Source organism: Acinonyx jubatus, chromosome B4 (assembly GCF_027475565.1).
Source record: "Acinonyx jubatus isolate Ajub_Pintada_27869175 chromosome B4, VMU_Ajub_asm_v1.0, whole genome shotgun sequence".
Lineage (NCBI taxonomy): Eukaryota > Metazoa > Chordata > Mammalia > Carnivora > Felidae > Acinonyx > Acinonyx jubatus.
In genome coordinates, this window is record NC_069387.1 from 109,256,772 (window position 1) to 109,267,165 (window position 10,394).

Below are 10,394 nucleotides of genomic sequence, written 5' to 3' on the forward strand. Positions count from 1 at the left end.
CAAAATCTCATCAATTAGAAGAAAGCAAATGTACAGCTCTTTACTCAGCCAGATACAATCAAAGCATTACATTCTGTATCCATGAAACAGGAATTTCCACAAACTGACAGAACAGTCTGTTTGGATATAAGGTCAAAGGAGTTCCTTTTACGTTTGCTAGAACTTCTGTTAGTACAGTTATCTTTATCTCTCTCTCTCTTTTTCCAGAAAGTGGATGATTAAGACTACCGTGCTGAAGACAAATGCCCCACTGAGTCACAAAGCTAACGATGTCTGTAGTCACCGTCCTAATAGAAGTTTTTTTTTGGGGGGGGGTGAGGGGGGGCGGATTTATACTTGTGCTGATTCACAGCTTCCCACACACTGAGGTGATGAGGAGAAAGTTTCCTCCTCTTCCAGTTAATTATAAAATGCACGAAACTAAATATATATACATATATATCTCATATGGTTATTTCAGACGTTGGACTCTCTGTATTTATAGAAATTAAGATTCCCCAATTAAATATATTTTACAATGAGTCATTTTGGGATGGAGGAAGATAGACTGTGGAGAGAAGAGAATATTCCCTCTGTTTTCTATTTAAAAAAAAAAATCACAAAAACAAATGCAAACCAAATCACACAGTTAAAGATTATCCCAAAGGATGAATGGCACTGGCAAAGAGACCCAGCCGTGACGAACATTTAGACATATCACTAGTTAACATGCTCTTTCCTTCACAAGCAGCAAATCTTCTCCAGGGTAAGGGAAGGAAAACTGACATTTATTTAGGCCTTACTGTGTGCTGCGCCTGAGGCTTGTACTTACTGGATGCCTTTTTTAAACCCCCATTTAAGCCTGTAGTGGATGATTCCCCACACTGTATACAGATAAGAAAGGCTCAGACAGGGAAAGGCGAACAACATATATTAACTACATTATGGACATTCTTTCAACAAAGAGTATTTGAACGATTAAGTCCACCTGGAGTCAGGAGATGTGAAAATAGACTGAGTTTGCCTAAAACTAAATCAACAGGGGCGCCTGGGTGGCTCAGTCGGTTAAGCGTCTGACTTTAGCTCAAGTCATGATCTCAAAGTTCATGAGTCCAAACTGTGCGGCATCGGGTTCTGTGCTGACAGCTCAGAGCCTAGAGCTTGCTTTAGAATCTGTGTCTCCCTCTCTCTCTCTCTCTCTCTCTCTCTCTCTCTCTCTCTGCCCCTCCCCTGCTCGCGCTCTGTCTCTGTCTCAAAACTACAATAAAACATTAAAAGAATTAAAAAAACGAAATTGACAAACCTAATATTCATGGCTCAGAGATACAAGGACTAAGGAAAGTATAAAACACCCATCTCAGTTTACCACCTACAGCATCAAGGATTATCAATCATGCACAGAATACATAAAAATGAACGAGTTGTTCAGAACCCACATCTGTGTGTGAAACCATTCAGCGTTGTGCACTGTGCAGTAAGAGCAGCCACTGGTAATATAGAGCAATTAAATCTAAAGTTAAATTATGTAAAAGTCAATAAAATTAAAATTTAGTGCTTCAGTAACAGTAGCTACATATCAACTGCTCAACAGTCACTTGTGCTGAGTGGCTACTGTGCTAGACAGCACAGATATGGAACACGATCACTGCCGAACGTTCTCCTGGATTCAAAGCCTTCTAAATTAGGAAGAGAAATTAACACATAATCTTGTTTCAGAGGTTTGTGTTTTGTTGTTTTTGGTTTTGTTTTGAAAAATACTACTTTACGTCTCTATAGGACTCCCTGTTTCCCAAAGACTGGAAAAGATTATTTACCTGATCCATGCTAAAATTGCCCCCATACTGTGGTGAAGGACCAAGAAATCCAGAGAAGGTAAGTGACTGGCGAGGTCACATTTCAGCACCCAAGAGCAGAGGAGAATCTAGGTCTGTTAATCCAATATTTTCAAGGCATGGTGCAAAAATGCACACTCCAAAAGCAAATGTGGTTTTGTTTTGTGTGTGTGTTTTTTTTTAACGTTTATTTATTTTTGAGACACAGAGAAACAGAGCATGAACAGGGGAGGGTCAGGGAGAAAAGGAGACACAGAATCTGAAACAGACTCCAGGCTCTGAGCTGTCAGCACAGAGCCTGACATGGGGCTCGAACTCACGGACCGCGAGATCATGACCTGAGCCGAAGTCAGACGCCCAACCGACTGAGCCACCCAGGCGCCCCACAAATGTGGTTTTGAATCCCAGCTCCAATACATACATACCAGTTTGTGACATGGAGCACAAGAAGTGAAATACTTTTCTGGGCTTCGGTTTCCTCCTTTGGAAAACTGGGGTGATAACGACAGCCCTACACAGGGAAGCATCAATCACCAGATGGCTAACCGGATATGCTACCCAGTGAGAGAGCGGCCCTCTTCTTGGACATCGAGCAAGATTTTTCCTTTTAATCTTAATTGACACTTTTCTTCAATGTTATATGCTACAAATAGAATCAACAGAAGTGGTTCACAATTTAGGAAGCTGATTTTAAGCACGTTGACATTTCCAACTGTTATATATACTCTCCTCCCAGCTGCTGTATTTGTGTTACCTCAGAATTGTTGTCAAGTTTAAATGAGAGTTTAAATAGCATATAAATCTGACATGTATATGTTCCATAAATGCAAGTTCCCTCTGCACCTTCTTCCTCTGCCTTAACTCCCTTTAAGCTTTCCAGGTGTCTGCTCATGGCACCACACAATTTAGGAAGCCTAGATTCTATCCGGAATGGACAAATGACTCAGCAAACTTGTTTGCAATCTGATAATGTAACATATAGTTTCCATAAGAATATAGGTCACATATTACAGTAGAAATCAGTAGTGAAATAAGATTAACTCTTCAGAAATCGATTTACAGGAAGCTTTAAGAATGCACCTGTTCTGGGCACCTGGGTGGCTCAGTCGGTTAAGTGTCTGACTGGCTCAGGTCATGATCTCACGGTTCGTGGATTCAAGGAACCTGACAGCTCAGAGCCTGGAGCCTGCTTCCGACTCTGTGTCTCCCTCTCTCTCTCTGCCCCTCCCCCGCTTGTGCGCTCCCTCTCTCTCAAAAATAAATAAACATGAAAATAACAATAATAATGTACCTCTTCCACATATTGATTATCCAGCTAATGGAGATGTATGTTCTAAAATGTCTCCTCTATTTGATTTAGAAAAGCATCACAGGATGACCCTAAAGTAGGATTATCTTCCTAATTTTGTTGGGTTCAGGACATTAAACTTAATCTACATGCCCTAGGTCAATGATTTATAATTCTAGGTCAGCTCTGAATTCTTTGAGCAACTCCATTTTATTTCCCTTTAATTTTTCAAAGTGGATTTGTACTATATTGCTCCTCCAAAAAATCTTGACCCAAGGAAGTGGTGAGAGAATGATCAGCCCAAGGAGTGGATGCTTTAAGCATCTTCTGGCTGGTGCTGAGACCAGCTGGCCTGAGACTAGGTTGACAGATGTGAATCTATAAATGCCTGCCAACAATCTGTCATGGAGAGCTAACATTCTGCCTCTATGGAGGCTCCACATAGACATTTCACTGGAATGTGATACCGAGTCTGTAAAGCCTGAAGTAGGGTAGATATTATCCCATTTTTTCAGGTGAGACCCTGGGCATTCAAGAGAGTATTATTATTATGTGGATAATTATCAAATGAGGACTAGAATTCATGTTGTTTCCTCCATATCTGAAGTTTTCTCCATCATCGAAATCACCAAATTAAGTGAAGCTCTCATAAAAATAGGCCTAAACACCCTACCTGTATCTCATCCATTAAATTGAAACCAGTGTGCAGGGAGTGGCCACATGGCCCAAACCATAGATAACCAGGAAATGGAGCCCAGAGAAACCCACCGAGCTCAGACAGGCAGTTAAAGAGCATCAAATTGGAATAAAGTCATTTAGTTCCATCCCTCCAGCTTCATGATCCCTTTCATTTTCTCCAGCATTTTTACTAATCAATGGGAAGAACCATATATAGGCAGAAAGCATATTGAGTTTATAGATGGCACAAATTTAGAAGGAATGGTACGAATCCCAGTGAACAAAATCAACACTGAAAAAATTCTTGGGGCACCTGGATGGCTCAGTCAGTTAAGTGTCTGACTTTGGCTCAGGTCATGATCTCATGGTTTGTGAGTTTGAGCCCCACGTTGGGCTCTGCACTAACAGCACAGAACCTGCTTCAGATCCTCTGTCTCCCTCTCTGTCTCTGCCCCTCCCCTTCTCTCAAAAATAAATAGACATTTATTTAAAAAAAAGAAAGAAAGAAAAAATTCTCAATGAATGAACAATAAATTAAATCTAACAAAAGGGAAATTTTAGTGAGATAAATGTGAGAGCCTCCTGTTATGAGCTAAATCGTGTTCCCCCAAGATTCATAACTTGAAGCTCTAATCCCCAGTACTTAAGAATGTGACATATATGAAGATGAGGCCTTTAATGGGGGGGATTAGGTTAAAATGAGACCATTCGAGTGGGCCCCAATCCAATTTTGATTGGTACGCTTATAAGAAGAGGAGATTAGAACACAGCTCACCCACAGACTGAGGGGTGACCACGTGAGGACACAGCAAGAAGGTGGCCAGGCCATCTGCAAGCAAAGAAGAGAGAGGCCTCAGAAGAAACCAGACATGCCAACAACTTAATCTTGGACCTCCAGCCTCCAAAACTGTGAGAAAATAAATGTATATTGTTTGAATCACTCAGCCTATAGTATTTTATTGTGACAGCCATAGCAAACTAATACACCTGCATCTAGGCAACAAACAAACGGAAATACCTGTTGAGTAGAAGAGGGATGATGTCTTGCTTAACAGTGTGCAATGGTGGGGAGAAAGGGAGGCTTCCTTTAAGAGTAAGCCCTGCATAAGTCTATGTGTCTACCAACCACGGATAAATTAGTAAAGGTCTAATATTATAGGCAGCAAACTCTCTGGTGTCAGACACAACAGATTATTCCAACCCACTCATTTCTTAGTTGTGGTCTTGGGCAGGTCGTCTGTTTCCATGCTTGTAAAATGAGAATACCTACCTACCTCCCGGGGGGATCAAAAGGATCTCAGTATCAAGTGCTTAATACAAAGCATGGCATGAGAGAAGCAATAAGTGAAAGCCACAGTTTTCCTTATCAGTATTGTCCTCACCATCAGTGTGGGAGGAAGAGAGTCTCACTCTGCTTGACGATGATCAGATCACATCTGAGCATCAGTGTTGGTTCTTCAAAGCCTACTTCTAAAAACATGATGATAATAATAAAAAAAAAAAACAGCAAATGCCAGTTTATTTGAGTGTCTCCTCTGTGTCAAGTGTTGCATTTTGCCCCTTCAATTTAATCGCTACAACGCCCCTTTAAACCCTGTGTCTTTATCAACATTTGACAAAAGGAGAAACCGAAAATGGAACACATAAAGCCAGCAAATGGAGGAGGCAGCATTTAAAACTGGGTGTGTCTAACTCCAAATGATCTTCCTTTCCCTTTCCTGTGTGCCTACACCAAAGAGACTTGAAACAATATCTAATAAGAAAAATCACATGGAGATAGAGATTAAGAACACTCACGAGAACATGGCATTGCTTTTAAATATTATAAAGTCTGTTACTGAGGAAATGGATTAGGTTTCGTATAATCAAAACTAGGGGTGGAAGTTATGGGGGAGAAAGACACCTCAACATAGAATGGTCTAGTAGAAATAAGCAAAAGGAGAAATAGATTCTTCAAGAACATTGACACAACCACTTGGGAGGAATGTTTTCAAGTATCAGCCAAGTAGTTGCAATCGGTGACTTCTGGGGTCGCTCCCGGACCTAAAACAATCTAGGGATCTATATGCACACACCAGGGATCCATAGGTAATAGGAATACTGAGAGAGGCAGAGATCTAAAAACCTGCGATTGCCAAGAATCCTAGAAAACAGTGATCGGCAAGAATATGTACTAGATACTCAACCACAGGGACTAAGATGTGCAACCCAGGACCCAGAAGAATCGGAATGGTAGACAGAGAAAGAGGGATGGTCACAGCGTGAAAGGGCATGGCCCAGGGCTCTGGCTACTGATCTATAGACAGTGGGCAGAGGAAACAAAGCAGGGGCCTGTCTGAAGCAGGATGGTTTCGTGGCTAAGAGCAGTGAGTAGTGTAGATTTAAATTCCTGTCTCACCACTGACAAACTGTGTTTTTGGCCAAGTTACACAGTGAGTGCTCACTAAAGGTTGGTTCACATCATTATTACTCCTAAGTATAGATTTTGTTCCAGGATATGGAGCAGAGCCTAAGCTAATCATATGTTCCCCTTTCTCTGAAGCCTATAGCGACACAGAAGTCAAGTCTTCAGTAAACCGTGGAGCCCTCTACTTTAAAACTAGAAAATATGAAAAAGCTTGAGAACTTGTCTACTTCTAAGAACCGATACCTACTTATGGAAGTTTCTGAACTTAAGAAAGGATTAAGCTTAAATTGTGGTTAAAGTTTCCTGCCATGGTTCTTCTCTTATGTAAAATAGTTTGTATGCGTAACTCAATTCAAAATCCATTCACCGGTAGGGCGCAGTGGTTAAGGGTTTGGGCTGCACAACCGTGTTTTCTGTGCTCAAATTCCACGTGGATCATAACTAGATGGATGATCTTCCGAAGTTATTTAAGATATGTGGGCCTCGGTTCCTTCATCTATAAAGTGAAGATGGCCACAAAACCTACCTCAGAGGATTGTATGAGGATTTATAGAGCACTTACAAAATTGCCTGCCAACACAAGAGCTAGTTACCCATTATTACAAGTGTGGTTAATTTTCGGGCAACATGATATGCATAAGAGACACAATAATAAATAAGGCAAGGTTTTGGATCCTAGAGGAGTTTCTGGGCTAGTGAAGAGACAGATTTATAAGCAGAATTCCAATAAAATATGCCAAGCGCAACAATGGCTTACCCTACCACCTGTGTAATGGGGGCAGAGAGAAGAGAGACTTAATTTAACTTGGGAAGGCTTCCTGGAGAAGGGGATACCTGTACTGCCTTCCAGGTTGAGAAAATGGCAAAGTTCTGGGAATCTTTTAGCCTAAAAACATTTCACCCAAAATGTGAGCAAATAAAATCCGTTCCAATTGCCCTAATTCATTTAATAATAATAATAATAACAACCAGCCAGCAGATTAAGAGAATTCGATCATAGCAGTTGAAACAATCTTTTTGTCCGATTTTTAGCTAATTATTGCCCAGTGATTTAAGTGAACGGATTTTAATAGAGAAGTATTGCTCAGATAATTAAAAAAAAAAAAAAAGGCACTTGGAAAACAGGTACTAATGCTCATATCTCAGAGTACTTGAGAAAGGAAAGAATATAACAAAAAGCTCATTTACATGCAGGTAAATACGAAATAACTAGTGAAATATAACCTGTGAATGAGCCAGTAAACTGGATTCTTCTTAATTTTTTTAATGTTTATTTTTGAGAAAGAGAGAGAGAGAGAGAGAGCACAAGTGTGGGAGGGGCAGAGAGAGAGGGAGACACAGAATCTGAAGCAGTTCCCAGGCTCTGAGCCATCAGCACAGAGCCCCACGTGGGGCTTGAACTCACCAACCACAAGATCATGACCTGAGCTGAAGTCTGACGCTTAACCTATAGAGACACCCAGTTGTTCCTGGATTCTCTTCAAAGGCAGGGATGTTTCTCACTCTCTTTGTAGCCCCATTTCCTAATGCAGTACTTGGCAATACATGTTTGATTAACTAACATATGAACAAATAGTGTTGAATCACTGGCTTTTAAAAAATGAGAGTGATAAATCATCTTTGAAATGAACTCCATAATAATTACCAGCTTTTATTGACTACTTATAATATGCCAGGCTCTGTACTAAGACTGCCTATGGGTTGTCACAATTTAATCTTGTGAAGTTAGTACAATTTTTATCCCCACTTTACAAATTTATTTGCTGATTTAACAAATATTTATTCGGAGATTAATACTTTCGGGTACCGTTCTGGGAGCTGCGGACAGAACAGTGAACAATGGAGATGATGTACTTGCTCTCAGCGGTTGCATTCTAGGGAGAGAGACAAACCATAAATAAGACAGTATCATATAATATAGAATGTAAGGTAAGGTAAGGTCATTAACATAACAACCCAACATAATATAATGTATGGTAATGTAATTAACATAACATAGTACAGTACAATACAATATTGTTTCATGGTGAGTTCAGCAGGAAATAGACTGAGATGGGTGGGAGGTGGGCATGGAAGTAGACTGGGCAGAGGGAAAAGTTGAACTGTGATTCAGGCTGAACAAAGTCCTTAGCATCCCTGCAAAGAGCCCTCAGACTGGAATGGCCTTGAGTCTAGGCATCTGGGCCTTTTTATCTCCATAGTCTTCAGATGCACGCTGCACTAGGAAGAATCCATGACCTTGGGTGAGGTAGCTCTCTTCAGCCAAGGGCAAATCCCAAAGAGGGTTGACAGCTGAGGGCTGACAGCTGGCAACACTCCCAGCAGCTGGAGATAAGTCCCTCAGTCTCAATTATGATGCTCCTGACTCAGTGTCCGTCTCTCATTCACTAGAATGTAAGCTCCAAAAGAGGAATGACCTGATTTTCTTCTCTGAGGTGTCCCAGGTGCCTAGAACAGAGTACCTGCACATGACAGGCTCTTCACTGTGTTTGGCAAGTTGATAAATTAATGGCAATAAATTATTATACCATAGAACTTAAACCCAAACCAAAAGTTTCTAAAAGATAAGGTCAGTTGGAATACAGGATACTGTTAAATCATTTGTATTTATTATTGGCACTAAACTTTTAAAAGTATGCTTCTTTTTAAAATCTTGGTTTAAAAATGTGATAAGTGATTTGAAAATCTGTTTATAAGTTCAGTTAATTTTTAGTAGTTGACTTTAATGGCTATTGTTATGGACTGAATTGTGCCCCAAATCCATTTGTTAAAGTCCTAACCACCCCCCACCAAGTAACTCAGAATGTAACCATATTTGGAGAAGAGATCTTTAAAGAGGTGATTAAATTAAAATTAGGTCTTTAGGCTGGAGCCTAATCTATTATGGCTGGTGTCCTTATAAGAAGGGGACGTTTGGACAAAGACACACATGCACACAGAAAAAAACCAAGTGAAGACAGAGGGGAAAAAACAGCCATCTACAAGCCAAGGAGAGGGACCTCAGAAGAAGTCAACCCCTCCCCCCACAGATACCTTGATTTGAACTTCTAACTTCCAGAAACGTAAAGAAATAAATCTCTATTGTTTAAGCACTCCTATCTATGTACTTTGTTATGGCCCTGGAACACTAATAGAGCTAAAAAACCAAAAAAAAAAAAAAAAAAAAAAAAAAAAAAGGTACCCTACAGGGGTTCCTGGGTGGTTCATTCGGTTGGGCATCCAACTCTTGATTTCAGCTCAGGTCATGGTCCTTGCATCATGAGATCAAGCCCCATGTCAGGCTCTCTGCTGGGCATGGAGCCTGCTTGTGATTCTCTCTCCTCCTCTCCCTCTGCCCCTCCCCTCCCTTTCTCTCTCTAGAAAAAAAAAAGGTACCCTACAAAGGCACAAATGCCCATTATACATATAAACTTGGGGTGAGGACCATCAGACAACAAAAGACAAGAGAGACATGAATGCAGGTGAGGATGTAGAGAAAAAGAAACCCTTGTACATTGTTGGTGAGAATGCAAACTGGTACAACCACTGTGGAAAATAGTATAAAGTTTTCTCAAGAAATTAAAAATAGAACTGCCATATGATTTAGTCATCCCACTTCTGGATGTCTATCGAAAGGAAATTAAATCATTATGTCAATGAGATCTCTGTACTCCTGTGTTCACAGCAATATTATTCACAATAGCCAAGACATGGATACAACCTAAGTATCTGTCAACAGACAGCTAGATAAAGAAAATGTAGTATATGTACGTACACAAACTGTAGCACAATTCAGCCTTTAGAAAGAAAGAAATCTTGTCATTTGTGACAACATGAATGAAACTGGATGGCATTATGTTAAGCGAAATAAGCTAGAGAGAAAAAGACAAATACTTTATGGTATCACTTTTATATGGAATTTTAAAAAATTGAACTCAAAGAAATAGAGTAAAAAGTGGTTGGCAGGGACGGGGGTGGGGGGCGGGGGAGAGGGAGTAATGGGGAGCAGCCGGTAAAAGAGTGCAAACTTTTGCTTATAAGATGAATAAGGCTTTATGATCTAATGTATAACATGGTGACTATAACTGATAGTAACATGTATTGTATAATTGATGTTTGCCAAGAGGGTAGATAGGACTTGTGTTCTCTCTCAAACACACACACACACAAACACACACACACACACACACACACACACACACAATGGTAAATATGTGAGGGGATGGATACG